Source organism: Equus caballus, chromosome 8 (genome assembly GCF_041296265.1).
Source record: "Equus caballus isolate H_3958 breed thoroughbred chromosome 8, TB-T2T, whole genome shotgun sequence".
NCBI classification, from domain to species: Eukaryota; Metazoa; Chordata; class Mammalia; order Perissodactyla; family Equidae; genus Equus; species Equus caballus.
The window spans coordinates 68057996-68076906 of NC_091691.1; the positions used below are offsets into that span (position 1 = coordinate 68057996).

Genomic DNA, 18911 nt, shown 5'->3' on the forward strand with positions numbered 1-18911 from the left:
ATTTTATTCTCATTTTGTCATTGTGCTTGCTGTGTGATTCTGAATAAATAACTCAGATCCCCTGTCTTCTTTTTTTCATTTATATATCCAAATAATTAAACTACTTTGACTCAATTCTTCTTAAAGGGTTTACGAAAAGGACCTTGAGATGAAATTACATATGTAGTCATTTTAGATTTTTACAGTAATTATAGATTTCTGGCAACACAAAATAAAGTATGTATCTGAACGTATGTGTCTATATCTAATTAGGTGTAAATTGATTGACACATCAGTTGATGAAAAGGTAGAAATTACTAATAATGATGAGGCTGAAAACTGTACACATGAAATTCTACTGTGGAACAGAGAAATGAGCAAATTGAGAAATTATTTTTTCCTTTTCATATAAATACTCTCAAAGTAATCTTATTGGCCTAGTTTTACATTGATAAAAAATAATAATGACTAATATTTACTTGAATTTTTGCCATTATATTTCTACTAAAATATGTTGCCTTTCATCTCAGGGTAATAGTTTCAATTAACATTTTAATTTGCTAAGAAATTTTAAGCACAAGTTGAGAGATCTCACATTTTCTTTAAGAATGGAACTGTAAACAACAATAAATATTTGTAATTATCTATTTTTTCTCCTTATACCAACAATAGGTGCCATTTTAATAATTAAAAGGGGTGATTGTGTGTGAAACATGTCTAATACCATATCAGATTTCCAAATATAAATTTGAGATAATGGAATTGTTTTCTCCTACAGAAGAGAATATTGATTCATGTGTTCATGAATACTTTTATGTTTTCTTGCAAGGTACCAAAAATTCATAGAATCACAGAATCTTAGAGCTGGAAAAGGCCTTGGTGATTGTAGAGTCCGAATACCTCATTTTACACATGAGAAAACTGAAAACTGATTTCCCTGTCTCCACAAAGGAAACTAAGAAAGTGCTTTATGGTCTCTTCTGCCACAGATAACTTTATTCTATACACCAAAGCCAGCCTCTTTCACCTTCTCTAATATCCCATTTTCTGCCTCACCCCCATGCAAATGCTGAGCTCCAGGCAGGCCCAACCAAGTGCAATTCCCTGGCATGGCCTCTCTTTCTTCTCTGTGACTTGAAACACACTCTTTCTTCTGTTTGAACTCTCCCTCTTCTCTTACATAGTTCCTTCTTTAAGACTCAGCTCAGGGCTTGCCTTCTCCAGGAAGATCTCTCTGATCTGAAAGGATGAGACAAGTGTCATGTCATCACGTTTGCATAATGCACCATTCTTATTTCTACCACAGCCTGGAGATTATTGCATTGTAATCGTGGTTTCCTTCTCTGCCTGTCTGATCTCCAGGGCCTAGCACAGTGCTGGCTCATAGCTGGAGCACAAGGAACATTCTCTGCATAAATGAACAAATTCATGAATAGAAGCCATGTGCCCTTACATACTGAAACTAAAGTACAAACACAAAGGGCATTATATACGGCAAGAAATGAAAAAATGTATTTACCTGTTCATTTCTCCAGATAGTACTGAAAATTATTGTTAAACTTTATTTCACATAACTACACAAATAAATGCATGCATGCACACACACACATATATACATGAGAGGGCTCAAAAGGGAAGAAACACATGCAACTAAAATGCTACCTAGTGACTAATCCTCAAGCCCTGGGGAAGAAGTCTTATTGGGCTCCTCAGGGCAAACACAATAAAAGACGGTCTCAACTGACCACGTACCCTTCCGAGGATGCTGCAGCTGAGCCAACAAAACACCAAAACGACTGTCGGAGCACGCATGTTCAGCAAGGATTGGCTGCCTCTCTGGACTGCCTTTTGTGACAGAGGTTCGGCTTGGGAGATTCTTAAGCCCTGGCCTTGCCTGGATCTTTGAAAAGCACTTACTGCTCCTTGCCAGCAATCAAACCAAAACCTCCGTCAATTTCTTTGAGAAAAAAGCTACATGATCCAGCTGACAAAATGATGTATATTATGAATAATAAATTTCTCCAGGGCTTCAGTCCACGTTATTTACTAGACAACCGTAATTTGTAATGTTTACTTAAACACTGGCTCTCAACAAAACACTTAGAAGCACTTAGCGTCTTGTCCCTGAGCAGTCTGCATCTGAATTTGGACTGCTTAATTTTACTGCGTGGAAAACATTTTAGTATGCTGCTACCATCCACTACCAAGACCCCCAGCATCAGCCAAATCTGCAGTGATGATTGGACTGTGACGTCTAGAAAAACACACCAGTGGAAGCAGCAACATCACTGCTATTGGAGCAAAGCAATATCTGCCCGGAACCACTGCCTGGTGAAAGACACGTCCTCACCATGACTCCAAGAGAAAATTCGACACATTTTATATATAAGCAAGGAAGTCCCTGCTGGAATACTTTCTTTAACCTCTAGAGTCTTATTTTTTTCATCATCTGATACACTTTACTGGTTGCTTTAGCATTTAAAATGGATTAAGTGCTATTAAACCCCATTTTAAGGTAGTTTCATCAGTACAGCCTAAGGGGATATAAAGCAAGGAGCTTTCTCTGGCAGAAATCCAGATACTAATGGTGTTAAAATGCCTTCTTATTGCGTTTAAGTCAGTAGTTAGGTCAAGTAGACAAACATATTTTAGACTATGTTTAAATAAGCACTCCATTTAGTGTTTCTTTTCAACTCACATATTTTCTCTTTCTTATTCTCTTTCCTGGCTAATACAGAAGGTGACATAGTCACAGGCACAGTGGCTTTTGTACCTGGACAAATTGAATTTTTCAGTTGAACTCAAGATCTGAGTCTAATGGCAATCATGATGACCACGATGAGGATGTCAGGGGAGCTGATAGAATGTTGCAAAGGACAAAACGGATGAGAAGGACAGCCGATCCTCACTGCATAGACGAGCATCAAGGAGACATGTGTCCCTGGATACTTGACTGCATCGTGTTTGCAGAAGAAGGAAAACTGGCCACCAATTGTGCACATAAATTTAGGTTTTGTTTGGTCTGACGAAAATGAGTCTCAAATCTCATTTACAGCTACCATGGTTTGGCAGAGAATAATATCACTAAAGCAACTTAACAAGGACAGTGGCATTTTAATTGTAAGCATCTAACTATAAATGAAATTGGGATATATATTTTTGCAGAGAGTAGAGAGACTCAAAAAAAGGCAGGAAGTGAAGGCCATACGGAGAGTTTTTGTTGCTAAAATGATGTGTGCAAAGTGGTGCTTCTAGACAAAAATGAGAGATTAGGCAATCCTAAACTATAGTGTAAAAGAAGCAAGGTGGCAAGTGGATGGAATAAAAACAAAGGAACTCTTACAGCAAGAGAATTACACTTAGAAAAGTTGATCATAATCATGTGGTGGAAAGTAGAATGAAAAATAATGAAAATGAGAATTTGATGTGACTTTTGTAAAATGATGAGTTCTATGAGGGGAAGAGCAATTTTGTATACTTCTTTTGTATGTTCCTATGTACCTAGCACTGTGTTGGACAAAGAGTGGGTGCTCAATGAATGACGTTCAGTATAGATGATGTGTGTATGTATGGGTGCATGGATGGTTGGGAAGACTATGCAATAGTCAGCAGAAAATCAGAGATGAACCCTAAGATTTGGGAAGCAATAGAGTTTAGTACCCTAAGGTAGAAAGTTCTTAGTGCTACACTGTGTCTCACACAAATGCTTGAATAAAGTTAACATATTCTGCACCATCAAGGGGAAATCAGTATATGGATGTTGCCCCTTAACAGGTTTTTGTCAGTATCTGCTAAGACGCCTTTTGAATATCCATTAGTGATTCAGCCACTTACCATGGAAACGGTTTGAGGGTCAACTATAGGATGCAGTTCAGAAGCTGTTATTTCATTTAGAAACAAAAAATGTTTGGATGAACTTCATGCTGAGTTATGCAATTATTTAAGATGCCCATTCACAAGGGGTATCTATAATCTCCCTTCTTTCTCTTTTGTGAAATCATGCAAAGTAACCATATGACTCTGAGCATACTGACAGAATTTGATCTTAGATTAAATATTATTCTCTGTCTTTGAAATGTATTGTGCCCCCTCCTTTATATTTATCAGATCTTTCCTTAAAATTTCCAGTTCTATTATTCTTCTGGACTTATCTCAAGTCCTACCCTCCCTTCACTCCCTTCCTCCTCACCCCTGCGTCTCTCTACCTCATGAATATGAAATTTTCCTTTTTATTCACTTTCTGTGGCCTGCACTCTCTGGTACCATAGTGGCTAGTGACCATGTTTTAAGTTCTCTCCTATTCTATGTGCTACCTCAGGATAGATAACGTACTTTTCAGTGCTTGCAGCTTCTTGCCAGTGGCTTGGAGAAGAGTAAATAATATGTACATGCTTACTTGACCAGAAGATAAGCATTCAATATTTTTTCTTCCACATCTTTTCTTCATATGCCTTTTGGAGCTAAGATATTTCCATAAAAATATGAAACTTTTAGCATCCCTTACATGGAAGGAAAGTTAACAAATATTTACAGTAGATTCTCAATGGCTTAGTAAGTCAGCATATATGTGGACCTCAGTTATATGTCAATCAGTGATTGTAAAATTCCATAGGATCCTCGGAACCATAAAGCTAAGTGGAGAAAATAATTTTTTCTATTCTAATATTGTCCATTTGTGAAATTAAACTAGTTCTTCAAACTATACAGATAAGACAAGCTTTTAGGAACAGGGGGAAATGAGTGGTTCCAGTCTGGAGATCTATTCCAGAAAGCTAGGTCAACAGATTTGACCTTCACATTCACACAGCAGGCTAAGGTGAATTTGAGATAGTTTCAGTGGGGTACATGGACATTCAGCAGTTTAATTTTCCTGGAGAAGCAGAAACTTCAATGTGCACAGAATTCATTTTCCCCCCATTACTGTAATATTCAATTGGACTAAATTATCCTGTAACAGCATTTGATCGTGCAGCTACTGGATCTGGCTTCATTTACTTTAAGGTTAGTAAAGTCACAGCTTAAATTGCTTAAGAGTTGGCAGCATCAAAGTTCCCTCTCTTTCCTTTATTAACTTCTTTACTCGTAAAGAGTTGAAAACTGGCACAGGAAGTGGGAGGTCAGTATGGAAGAAATACTACATGTCATCACCTCTACTTTGGAAAGGTCAATGAGACAAGGATGTAAAAAGAAAAAGAATAGGTGCTCAAGACTTTTCTTGTTTTAAGCTAGTTAATCCTTAAAGGAAAACCTAAATCATATTAAAAAGTATGAAAATGGTAAGAATAGTAAAATGAAAAACTTCCATTTCCATAATTATTTTACTAAATGTAATAGAGAATCAGCCATGGCATTGGTGTTTGTACTTCAGAAAAATATTACCATAAACCTTGTCATTTTCATTCAAAGTGAATTGAGGTGAATGTTCTAAAGGACATGAAGAGAATTATTCTCCTCTCTGTAGAACTTTGACTTTCTAGAGCCAGGGCATAAAACTATGTTTACCTTCAGGAGATAGGGGAACCATGAAACTAAGTTAAATGAGAAAATCCAGGGATAATAAGGAACCTAAAGATGAAGGGATTGGATGTCACAGAGGAAGGGCCTCGGGGGATTCTGAGAGCAGAGGAGCTAGGCTATGGTAAGAATGTCCTCAGACAATAAAAGTCAGACCAGAAAGCAGGTTGAGAATACAGCCAGGAAAGATAAGGAGGTCAGGCAAGTATTAGAAGCCAGAATAGGAAACAGATCTGGAAGGCAGTTCTGAGGGGCAGGAAAGTTTATTTCCTTCACCCAGAACCAGATTTAAAATCTAGGAAGGTGATTTTAGTAGGTAATTCCTATTGGAGTTAGAGCAATTCACTGGGTATGAACAGTCTGAAAGGCAAAAGCAAGACAAGTGTGTGTGTTGTTTGTGAAAATACAAAAGGGAGGTGCGGCGTCAGGGGTGGAAAGTTGAGGAGCGAAATTCAGAGCTCAAATCTAACTAGAAATCAACGCAGCTCAGTTTTCTACCTTCTCTCCTGTGCAATCTTGGGGATGTTATATTTTATGCAGCACTTTTAGATATTTAAAAATTAGCAACCAACCACATTCCCACCAGCTATGAACTACATCCACAATTCAACCACTCAGTGCAGCGTGGCACGTAAAACTGATATGCACCTTCAGAGAAGTAGTCCCTTCTCTTGGAAAAAGTGATAAGCAATGGTGAGTCATCACGTATACAGACAGGGAGAAACTGAAAAGATTTTTTCAAGAGCCTCAGGCCAAAAGCCTGCTCCTGAAAAGTTCTCCAAGACTTTCATTTCCCACACTGAACACTGAGGATGATAATTTTGAAGGCGCCATCAGAAAGACCCCTTATTGAGCCACGCTGCGTTGGTCTATTTTAGGACAATAAAGGGCTGCACTCCCTTTCCTGGGATTTAAAAGTCGGGTTTCATGGAGTGCAGCTATTTCAAACCTGCAGCTGGAGGGCCTCGGAATTGATACAGTATAATAACACTGTGCTTCGGAACTGGGAGTTACTCAGGATGGAAATGGCACCATCGTACTCTTCAATGAGCAGCTTAAAGAAGATTTTAGTAATACTGAGCTGCAATTGCTCAGTGACAAAGGCACTCCCTAGTTGTACTTTTGACAGGGTTTAAACTCATGAGGGTACAGTTCATAGAACATAATGCTTCCTTCTGAGTTTGCAAAGATATAATAACATGCACAATCACAATCTATTATTAGGAAAGGCTGAATGACAGCTGATGTCCAAAGATAGGTAGAAATGCTATCAAGTACAAAGCAACAATCAAGAAGGCCCTCTTACACAAATTGTGTAATTGTGTGTATTTTTGTATTTCTTTTATTAAACTTACTTAGAACTTCATATATGGCCTTTGGGGCATGGGGATTAGAGAAGATTTCAAGGAAAAAATAATGATTGCTTTGCTTTGACTTAACTACCCTTAAATAGAAAACTTCTGAAATTAAATCTACTAGTTAAATAGAAAGACATTTATTTAAGGAAAAATACTGCTCTCAAAATTTTAAAGAGCCCTAGGGCTCATTCCTGGGATCCTCTATCTCCTCTCCATAGGTAATCTCATCTACTCCCATGGCCTCAAATTCATCTATATGATAATGACTCCCAACCTGTATCTCTAGCCTTGACCTCTTCCTCCATCTCAGGGAGAATATCTCCAAAGGAGTTCAAATATTCACCTCAAATTTTCCATATTCAAAACAGTACTCTTCAATACCTTCCCCATCCCTCACCCTCAGTCTCTTCTTTCCTGTTTGTCTCATCTCCTCTAGCTAACTACTCCACTAACCAACCAACCCTATGATCAATTCAAAAAAAAAAAAAGCCATCCTTGATTTAATTCTTCTCTTTCCTTCCCTTTTGACATAAAATTCACAAATAGGACTTGACTCTGCTATCAAATCATATCTGAGATCTTCATCCTCGTTTCTGCCAACCTTATCTATTGATCCACTGTCATCGGTTCCCTGGGTGCCACCGAGCCTCCTGACTCATCTTGCTGCTCCTGCTTGGTCCATTCTCTCACACAACAGCTCAAGTAGTCTGTATGCTGCAAAGAGGATTATGTCTTCCCTGCCTAAAATCTTAAAACTTTCTTAATGCATTTGGAACTTAATGTAAATTTCTGACTCTGGCCTGTGGAGACCCACATAATCTGGCTCCAGTCTACCGCTACCCTTATCTAATTGCCTTCTCCCCTAGACCAACACACTCAAGCCACAGAGCATTCTTTCTGCTCCTGGGACATGCCAATTTTGTTCCCACCTTAAGGCTCATTACAGTTGAGGTTTTATCTACTAAGAATATTTTTTTCTCTAATTTTTACATGACTGGTTCTTTCTTATAATTTAGGAATTCTCCATTTTAATTCTCTGCACTTGTCAGTAAATCATAATTTCTAGCTGAACAGGTCATCGTCTTTATTATTCACTCTTGCATGCCCAGTGCCTAGAAAAGTGTTTGTGACATGGTTGGTTTTCAATAAGTATTTGGTGAATAAATGTCTTTCAGCATTCTTATGCTGATTCTTTAAGTGTTGGTGTCACTGTGTTTGAGGCAATCAGCTTCTTTGACAGTTTCCTAATTTGTAAATTAAGAAATTGAGACTATAATATGATTATTTAGATACATTTTAAATTTAATGCTATAAGACTTTGTAGCCTATAGTAATGCCATGACCTGCCTCTGATACAAATAACCAGGTGGGGAGAGGTGAAAATAAACCAAAAATATGAATTTGCTCTATTCTTTTTTTCTATCTTGTACTTTGATTGACGATTAGATAATTCTGCTAGTAGGCTATAGGCTATCCTCTGGTATTGGTTTTATAGTCCAAAACTCTAATTTTTAAAAAGTTTTTGTTCAATTTAGAAATAAAAATTAGTTGACTTTTTCTGTAGCAGTTGAAATTTATGTTAAAACAATGATGCATAGTTGTTAAAAAGTATTAAAATGATATTATATTTGAATAACATGTGGAAAGAGCAGGCCTGGGGTAGGCTTTTGCTTAAATTCTCCCACTGCTCCTCAGTAGTGGCCTGAGTTTGGGGGAGACTTCAACCTCTCTGAACTTCAGTTTCCTCTTATTATAAATGGCAGGGTAATACCTAAGTCATAGGATTGTTATGAAGATAAGAGTTCCTAAGCAGTTCCTCACAGGAAACAGAAACTCAATTATAATCATTCGCTTCCTCCTTTTCTTTCTTCTTGTTGATTGCATACTCTTCGATTCAAATATTGGGTGTTTTTTTTTTGTTTTTTTGTTTTTTTCCTAACTGTGATCAGTGACTTCTTCTTCTAACAGGGGTTCTGTAGCCAGGCTGGAAGGCAATTCTCTCAATGAGAAGAGCTGTGAGTTAAATTTTCCGGCACTTTGCTAAAGTTTCTCACCAATCTTCTGGTGCAAAAGACTTCCCTCAATGACCCTCCACCACCACTGTGTATGTCCAAACAAGAAAATTTAAAACTAGCTTAAAAGTTAAGGGAGGAACGACTCCTATGTTTACTATTTATTTTCTATTAGGACAAGGAGAATAGACTAAAATTACACATAACCATAGAATGCCTTATCAGTAAGAAATCCACTGTACCAATGAGGAAAAGAGTTTTTTTTTTTTTTTTAAAGATTTTTTTATTTTTTCCATTTTTTCCCCAAAGCCCCCCGGTACATAGTTGTGTATTCTTCGTTGTGGGTTCTTCTAGTTGTGGCATGTGGGACGTTGCCTCAGCGTGGTCTGATGAGCAGTGCCATGTCCGCGCCCAGGATTCGAACTAACGAAACACTGGGCCGCCTGCAGCGGAGCGCGCGAACTTAACCACTCAGCCACGGGGCCAGCCCCAGGAAGAGAGTTTTTTCAAAATTGATTGCTTCCCTTGTCTTATAGTTTCTTGTTCTAAAGGCACTTGGCTCTCTCCAGTCTAATCTATGTACTGTATTTGCATAAATTTTTTCCCATCCCAATCCTCCAATCCTTGGATTCATTTGCTGGTTCTTTAGATTCCCCTTTAAAATGACTTTAAAGTTTAAAATTTTAAGTTGTATCAGAAAATCACCTTTTAACGAGAAAATAGAATATTGAACCTATAATAGATTATGGAAATAAAATAGACAAAAATAAATAACTCTCATTTTCCATCTATACAAACAACCTGTGAAGTTAGGTGGCATAACTAGTTAATGACAAATTAGTGACTAGAATCAAGTTCTCCTAATTCCTATTCAATGTTTTTAATCACTACACCATAGGCTGATTTCTATTTGTGAAATATAATATACAATTCCTGCATGTGCAAGTGTGTGTAACCATGGTGAGTTTGTAGTCCTTTCTCAGTGTTGTCTTAGACTAAGCGTGCTGCTCTCGGTGATGGAGGACTGCCGTGGATGGTCCTTCAAAACATTGAATTACTTCAACAATGCCATGTCTGCTATGTCTTGCACTTTATTATCCGTGTTGCTTTTCTCTCTGTGCATTCCCATTTAACAATGTCCATTTTTGAAAGTGGCAGTCAAAACTTTATAAAATACTTGAGTTGTGGGCTAGACAACGTGGAGCACAGTGGGACTATTAGTCCTCTCCATCTTCAGCCTGTAAAAATCCTATGCAACTTTCAAATTTCAGCCCAAATGCCACCACTTTGATACAAACATCATCTTCACTCAGCTAGGGAGTAGACATCATCACTTTTGTATTCATTCATATAGCAAATATGTCATTGACCATACACAGGGATCTGGTCCAATTATTGGACACATTGTGAAGAACAGAACAAGCAGATTTTCTGTCTTCTTTGATCATACAGAAGCCAGATTTTAAACAAATATAGACAAATTTTTGCATAACATGCATAATTACATTCTACAAAGGCGAAGAGCAGGGTATTAGAATAGTAAATAGTAGAGGTACTTGGATGGTTTATTTTATGTAAGCTCTAGAAAATATATAGACTATATATAAAGCATGTATGTGAGTGTGTCTGTGTGCGTCCGTGTGTGTGTGTGTCTTGGTGGAGCTGGAGTATGTGGCAGGCAGTGAAGGGGTTGGATGTGTAGAATGAGTATTTTGTGGAAAGGAAACAGCAAATCCAAAAGCTCTGAGTCAGGAAAGTGCTTGACAATTTTGATGAAAGTAGTGGAATTCAGCATCCTTGTTGTGGTGAGGAAGAGATAGAATGACAGGTGAGGAAGCAAGTGGAAGGAAACCTTCTCATGACATGAGATATTTTACCTTGCATATATATATCATATATCCCCATTAAAATATATTCTCACTCAGGTTAGTGATCATGCTTCATCTTCAGAGCCCTCACAATATCTGACAAAATATCTCATATACCTAGGAGCCAATGTAGATGTGTTTACTTGAAATGAATAGATATTTCTAACTATCCATCATAACTATATACTATCTAAAGTTTTGATAAGCAATTCTTGGTTAGTTAACATACTGAAAAGAGTATTGAACAGAAGTGACCAAGTGTAAAACTCTATAATGAACCAAATGACAGATTCTCAGTGGTCTATTGGTGAATACTTTTCTTTCTTCTTCTTTTTTTTTTTTGGTGAGGAAAATTGCCCCTGAGCTATCATCTGTTGTCAATCTTCCTCTGTTTGCTTGAGGAAGATTGTCCCTGAGCTAACACCTGTGCCAATCTTCCTTTATTTTGTATACAGGACACCACCATAGCATGGCTTGATGAGTGATGTGTAGGTCCACACCCGGGATCCAAACGTGTGAACTCCAGGCCACAGAAGTGGAGCTGGCAAACTTAACCACTATGCCACTGGGATGGCCCCCAATTGATGAATACTTTTTGGATATAGTTCTTCAACTATCTTTACTCAAGCCCCAATATCTCTATCTCACGTATTAAAGAAATTCCAAAGAATTTTTCATTTGCTTTGTTGAAAAAGCCACTAAGGACTTCCTCAACTTGATAAAGGCTATCTTTTACAAAAACCTACAGCTAATATCATATTTAAGGGCAAAACACAAAGTTTTCCCACTAAGATCAGACATAAAGCAAGGATGCCTCCTCTTACCACTCCTTTTCAATATCATACTGGAAGCTCTAGCTAATCAAATAAGACAAGATAAGGAAATAAAAAATATACAGATTGGAAAGGAAAAAATAAAACTCTCTGTTCACAGATGACACAACTGTCTATGTAAAAAATCAAAAAGAATTGACAAAAAAATCTCATGGAACTAATAAACAATTATAGCAAGGATGTACAATACAAGGTTAATATGCAAAAGTCAATACCTTACCTAAATACTATTAATGAACGAGTAGAATGAGAAATTTAAAACATAATATAACTTACAGTAGCACCCCTCCAAAAATACTTGGGTATAAATCTAATAAAAAACATATAAGATCTATATAAGGAAAACTACAAAACCCTGATGAACAAAATCAATGAACTAAATCAATGGAAAGATATTCCATGTTCATGAATAGGAAGAGTTAATACCGTCAGAGTGTCAGTTCTTTCCAACTTGACCTACAGATTCAAAATTATAGCAAGTAATTTTTTGGATGTTGACATACTGATTTTAAAGTTTATATGGAGAGGCAAAAGATCCAGAATAGCCAACACAGTATTGAAGAAGAAGAATAAAGTTGGTGGATGGACACTACCCGATTTCAAGACTTACTGTAAAGCTACAGTAATCAAGACAATGTGATATTGGGCAAAGACAGATCAATGGAACAAATAGAGGGCCCAGAAATATACTCACATAATATAGTCAACTGATCTTTGACAAAGAAGCAAAAGCAATAAAATGGAGCAAAGATAGTGTTTTCAACAAATGGTGCTGGAACAACTGGACATCCACACGCAAAAAAAAAAAAAAAAAAAGGAATCAAAACATAGACTTCACACACTTCAAAAAAGTTAACTTAAAATGGATCACAGACCTAAATGCAAAACAAAACTATAAAACTTCTAGAAGATGACATAGGATAAAACTTGGATAACCTTGAGTATGGCAATAGTTTCTTAGATGCAATATCAAAGCACAATTTATGAAAGAAATAGTGCATAAGCTGGACTTCATTAAAATTTAAAATTTCTTATCTGCAGAAAAATAATGTCAAGAAAATGAGAAGACCAAGTCACAGACTGGGAGAAAATATTTGCAAAAGACATATCTGATAAAAGACTATTATCCAAAATATACGCAGAACTCTTTAAACTCAAGAATAAGAAAACAAACAAACAGTTTAGAAATGGGCCATAACAGAGACCCCACCAAAGAACATATTCGGATGGCAAATAGGCATATGAAAAGATGCTCCACATCATATGTCCTCAGAGAAATGCAAATTAAAACAACAGTGAGATATCACTACACACCTATTACCATGGCCAAAATCTGGAACACTAACAACACCAAAGGCCGGTGAGGATGTGGAGCAACAAGAACTTTCATTCATTGCTGGTGGGAATGCAAAAGCTGTAGCCACTCTGGAAGACAGTTTAGCAGTCTCTTACAAGACTAAACATACTCTTACCATACAATCCAGCAGTCTCACTTCTTGGTATTTATCCAAAGGAATTAAAAACTTATGTGCACACAAAAGCCTACACACGAATGTTTATAGCAGCTTTATTCATAATTGCCAAAACCTGGAAGGTATCGAGATATCCTTCAATAGGTAAATGGGTAAATAAACTGTGATACATCTAGACGGTGAAATATTATTAATTGGTAAAGAGAAATGAGCTTAATAGCTTAATAACATGAAAAGACATAGAGGAACCTTAACTGCATATTACTAAGTAAAAAAAATCCAATCTGAAAAGACTATATATTGCATGATTCCAACTGCATCACATTCTGGAAGAGACAAAACGATGGAGACAGTAAAAAGATCAATGGTTGCCAGGGATTTACAGGGGTGGAGAGAAAAGATGAATAGGCAGAGAACAGAGGATTTTTATGAAAAATCGTTAATTTAGTGAAACATTCTGTGTGATACCATAATGATGGATACGTGTCATTACAAATTTGTCCAAATCCCTAGAAAGGACAACACCCAGAGTGAACCATAACACAAACTATGGACTTTGGGTGATTACGATATGCCAACATAGCTTTATCAATTATAACAAGTATACCAGGGTGGGGAATGTTAATAATGGGGAGGCTATGCATGTGTGGGGACAGAGAGCATATGGGAAATCTCTGCACTTTCCCCTTAATTTTGCTGTGAGTGTAAAACTGTTCTAAAAAAGCAGTCTTAATAATAATAATAAAAAAACCCACAAAGGCAGCTTTTTTTTTTTCCCTGTTTTGGTCAGTGGTTATTAAAAATTTCATTTCCATGAAAAGAAAGCTTATCATTTTGGATTTATAAGTCAAATGGAGGAAATAATTAACTTTCTAATATATAACTTGTCAAAATCTTTAAAAGAACACACCTTTTTACCTTTTTCCTCATCGAACACCCCTAATTCCTTGTGGATTTCTAGTGACCCTTTGAACCAGACTTGACAAACATTGCACTAGGTACACTTCCTAAAAAAGTTTACATTTTCTCGAGGCTGTCAGATTCCCTATGCATGCTTTCAAACAATTGGGTAAAGTGATATATAAAAAGGTAGTAAGATGAATATTGCAGTTAGCAAATGTTAAAGGAGTCAGAGGAGGAAAACGCTCCCAGAGTGATGAAATATTAAATTTGGGGTAAGTTCCACTGAAGAGGAATGTTTTATGATCATTATATTATAGAACATGATGCTTACCTCTGGGTTCAACAGAGGTTTCCGGGTCAGATATGATCAAGATCAGTCCTAGGTCAGGAAATGTGGTTGCTGAAACTGAAGACTTTTTCTCCGCCTTTATAAGATTTAACTTTTCCAACTAGAAATACAAGTCTTTTTCAAAATGACCATGAGAATAAGCACTGAGAAATACTTAGATCTGCTGATGACAAGTGTCATGGTTTGAAGGCAGTGATATAGGTGGCGGCGCTTTAGAACTTACCAGATGGTTTGGTCTTCTCTGTGGTGTGATTTGAGAATCCCTGTCCACAATTTCTTTTCCTAACACTAGAGATTCGTCCATCTGATTACAGAGGATAGTGGAGTCGTCAGGAGAGCCTCATAATTTCAGTGCATGATCAATATGACCCATTCTACAAATTCAGAACAAGTATACACTTCAGTTTCTGATTATCTTCACTTAATCAAACTACCCTCCCTAACTCCCTTAAGAGCAAGTATTTTTTAGCAATCACTTCCTCTCTGGAATTTCTTAGACATGAGAATTTATCCAACCAACTATTTCAGCTCTCTTCCAAATGGCCAAGGAGAAACGGATTAGTTCTTGGGGATTTTTGGGGTTTTTTTGTGTTTTTTTTGTTTTGGTTGCAAGGTATCACTCTGCAAAACTGGGCCTTCTAATTTAGTAAAATCATTCTCAGTATTCACAGGATGCTCTTGTAGCCCAGGTCTTGCCCAGTATGCAGAAGTACCTTGTATTGACACCTTCGTTCCTTCCTTCTTTTCTTCCTTCCTTTCTTTTTACCATATTATTTCATATTTATCCATAGGGTCCCCATAGAAAAACTGGACAGCCCCAAAAGTCTTTAGTCTCTGGTACTCGTGCTAGGGAACCAACCTAGGCTCCCCTTCTTTCCAGTAATTTTATTTTGGGGACCAGCTTGACTTTCTGTGTCATGGAGTGGAGGAAACGATTGGCCTGCTCTTTGTCCAAAAACTACTGGTTCATTATCCCAATTAATCCACTCCTCCCCTTTCATCACAGAAAGATTGATTTGCTAAGCTTCTCAAAAAATAGGAGCTCTGAACAATCAGTGGCTACTGCCTTATATTTATGATGCTGAGTAGGGACATTCCTGAGATTCTTTTCTGACCATTTTAGGCCAGCTTTGGGGTCCCCTGTAATCCTCACTCCTACATGTAGGAAGGAGTGACATGATTTTACTCTCTTCTCAAAGAGTCTTCTGTTAATTTCAGGTTTAAGAGGTACCTGACACAAAAATATTCCTAAAGGAATAACAACGTTATTGCCTAAGAAAAAATTTGGATAGACAACTGTGGGGAGTTTAGAAGAATGGATGAGAAGCTACAACTAAAAGGAGTCACAGGAGTGTTCTAAAGGCAAATTTCTCTCTTTGAAATGATGCTGAAGACCCACACCAGACTGGGAGCTACAGACGTATTCTCTGATGTAATTTTTTAAATTATTATTATTCTCCTAAGGAAGATTTCAAACATTATTTACATGGGAACAAAAACAATCCTATATAATGATAATCACTCTCACTTAGTAACATTCTACTCATTCATCAATATTCAGCTTAAAAGACAAAAGCATAATACAATTTAGAGTATGAGAGCTGACATGGAGTTGATATAAGTCAGGACAGGGTCTTATTAACTACTAGCACAAAACACTACTCGACTGATCCCTCAGATTCCTCATCTATAGAATGAGGAATTATTAACTATTTTTTGCTGTGAGAATTAAATGATTAAATGAGATAATACATGTCTATATCTATTTCTGTATCTATATCTATCTATCTATCTCTATATATCCAGTGGGCTTCCACTCCCTGACTGTGATTTAATCAATTTGTTTCACCTCTGTGCCTTGACTACCTCAAAGGATTATTAGAAAAGACTATTAGGAAGACGACATGTACCTTATACTTGTAAAGCCCTTTGAGTAGTGCCTGGTAAGTGTACATGATGATGATGATGATGATGATGAGTTGATGATGACGGTATAGTGCCTGCCTGGCTTATAGTAAACAACAAACAATGGTGATCATTAATTTACATCTTAAATGAATGACTCCTTAACTTAAGAACCTACCTTTGGTCATTTGTAGTTCACTGCCTGATAAATCATTTGACATCTATCTTTTCGATGCCATTAGAGTATAGACAAGGAGGAGCAAAGCATATAAGTTGGACTAGAAAGAGCATTAGTTTTAATATAAAGAGACCTGGGTTCTAGTCCACACTTGATGCTTTTTATGAGATCTTGGGATAGATTATTACTTTAATCCTGATCAAGCATCTGTTCATTACTTCTGCTTTCAAAACTCAGCTCATTGAGGGACCAGGATAGCTCTTCTTATCTCCTACGCTCAAGCTGTCTCCTGACCTTAAAATTTCTGCTTCTGCTGCCACTTCTTCCTCTTTCTCTCTATTGCATCCACTTCAAATTTGAAATGACTTTTTGACCACATCATGAGTGTTTTAGAAGAGGTTTCTCTGCCAGGCCCTCTCACAGACCACTGACCAGTTAGATTGGCTGGCCTTGGAACCAACACTCTGTAGAGTGCAAAGAACTGAAATGAGCAGAGGAATCAATTGATACAGAATGGAAATTAAAAGATTCTCTGTTCTGCAGGGGTGATGTGAGCAAACATTTTCCTTAGAAGGCAAGAGGTATGGAAGGCAGTAGGACTGATATGTCTAACACAAAGTTTAATCTCATGTGCCCGAGTCTACATTTGGCACTGAAAAATAAAGATATTTAAGACACAATTTTTTCTGTCCTTGAGGAGCTCATATTCTACAGTGTTAAACAGAAATTTCACACACAATGAGAAAAAATCAGTGTGTAACAGCTGTGATAAAGGTATGTGCTCTCTGTTAGGGCAAAATGAAGGAAGAGGACTTTGCTTGTTTGGATGTTAAGCAACGTCTCCTTCATAAGATGGGATCCTTGAGCCTGAATTTTGAAGAATGAGCAAGAATCAGAAAGAGAAAAAATAGTGTAGGAAAGGTCTTCTACAGCAAAGAGACATGCATGAGCTAAGGCAAAGAGGCACGGCAGAGCACCGGGGAATGTATGTGTGTCATCCTCCAGGCAGTTCAGCACTACTGGGCATCTAGAGAGTAGGCAAGATGACTGATGCATGTATGAGAAGGGAGTGGGAAGAGAAAGAAAAGGAAATTGTGGGAGTTGATGGAGGTGTTAAAGGCTCAGAAGCCAGAAAGAGTAACTAGTAACTGATGGATCTGGATCCTAGAGGAAATAAGCAAAAATGGGATTAAGAGAATTCCTGGGCAGGGTGGCTTACAGCAGATAAAGGGCCTCTCGCCCTTGAGCCCAGAGGTAAAGAGAGGATCACAGGTAGGCAAACATTTAGATTGGGAGCAGGAATTTGAGGTCCATTCTGCCTAATGGCTTTATCCTTCTGTGAAGCACTTAAGGGGCTCATGTGCCGTCAGGGGGGCTATTGGTGGTGAAAACTTTGAGGAGAAGGCCAAAGTCTTGGCATACTCACTAAAGATACTAAGAAAGGAAAAAGTAACTAGGGGCAAATCAACAAAATAATCAGTGATTAACAAATAACCAAGAGTAAATAAATATCAGGGAACATAAAGGGTCCACCTAAGATGTATGCTAAGACCTTAGTGACAACAACAAGAAAGGCTGGGTGATTTTCACCAACAACAATGTCTTGTTCGCTGGCTCTGGGAGAAGAGAATGCAGACTACAGTATTGATCTTTCCCCACGTCTCTCCACAAGAAGTTCTCAGTTAGTGTATGCTTTTTCCAAAAAAGAAAGTGGAGGATCTTAGTAAGAATGATTCAGAGATCAATCCTGGGGTTCAGGCTGGCAAGGTTTATGGGAAAAGCTGGGTGCAGTGGGAAGCCGATTTCCAGGATAGTGCAGGGGATCTTTGAAATGAAGGACTTTATGAGACTGGAGAACTGGCCCTACAAGCGTGACTATTAGAAAGCTTTCTGGCTGAGGTTAAGTGACAAGTCCATATAGTAGTATGAAATTGCTGGAATTACTGATATGATAACATTCTTGTGGTTGATGCTACAGGAGTATAATAATGAATTACATAAATCAAAGATTCAAACAGAGCAGGAGAGAACACAAATGACAGAAATCCTTTGACTCTGTCTCCTGCTCTGTGACCTGGTATGATCTTTTTAAGGAAGGATACTTGTCAATGGCTAGATTTTTGTTTAATATATTTTTGTGGTTCCCCACCTCCTGCCACCCCAATATCACTTTGGAACAGCTTTGCTTTAAGTCCTGTAAAATCTCCATTAAAGAGAATAGTAGACTATGAAGCTATACTCTATTTGATGTAAATAATCAAGGTTAGTTAAGACTTTACACATATTACATAATTCCAGGCGGTGGGGGACGGAGAGGCTGTTTCTTGCCCTGGTTTCTTGCTGAAATTGTGGATCAGGAGAGAGCAAAAGAAACACAACCCCAGACAAGATAAAGAGATAAGCATCAGCAACCTCTAACTCCTGCCCCTTTTGTGACAAAGGTTGCCATGGTGCCGGAAAGGGATAGAACTGGCATCAAACAGGAGAATCTACTGTATTATGAGTGATTTAAAAAAAAAGTCTTTGAATATTTTTTTCTC

General features: G+C 37.5%; 1 long non-coding RNA gene across 1 annotated transcript; it reads right to left on the bottom strand.

Moving 5' to 3' along the window:
• Positions 1-953: 953 nt before the first annotated feature.
• Positions 954-18775, bottom strand: LOC111774732 (uncharacterized). Its single transcript, XR_002809923.2, has 4 exons — positions 18660-18775; positions 16199-16292; positions 14512-14662; positions 954-1218 (listed from the first exon to the last, which is right to left on the bottom strand). It is a non-coding gene; the product is annotated as an uncharacterized lncRNA (long non-coding RNA).
• Between the last annotated feature and the right edge of the window lie 136 nt (positions 18776-18911).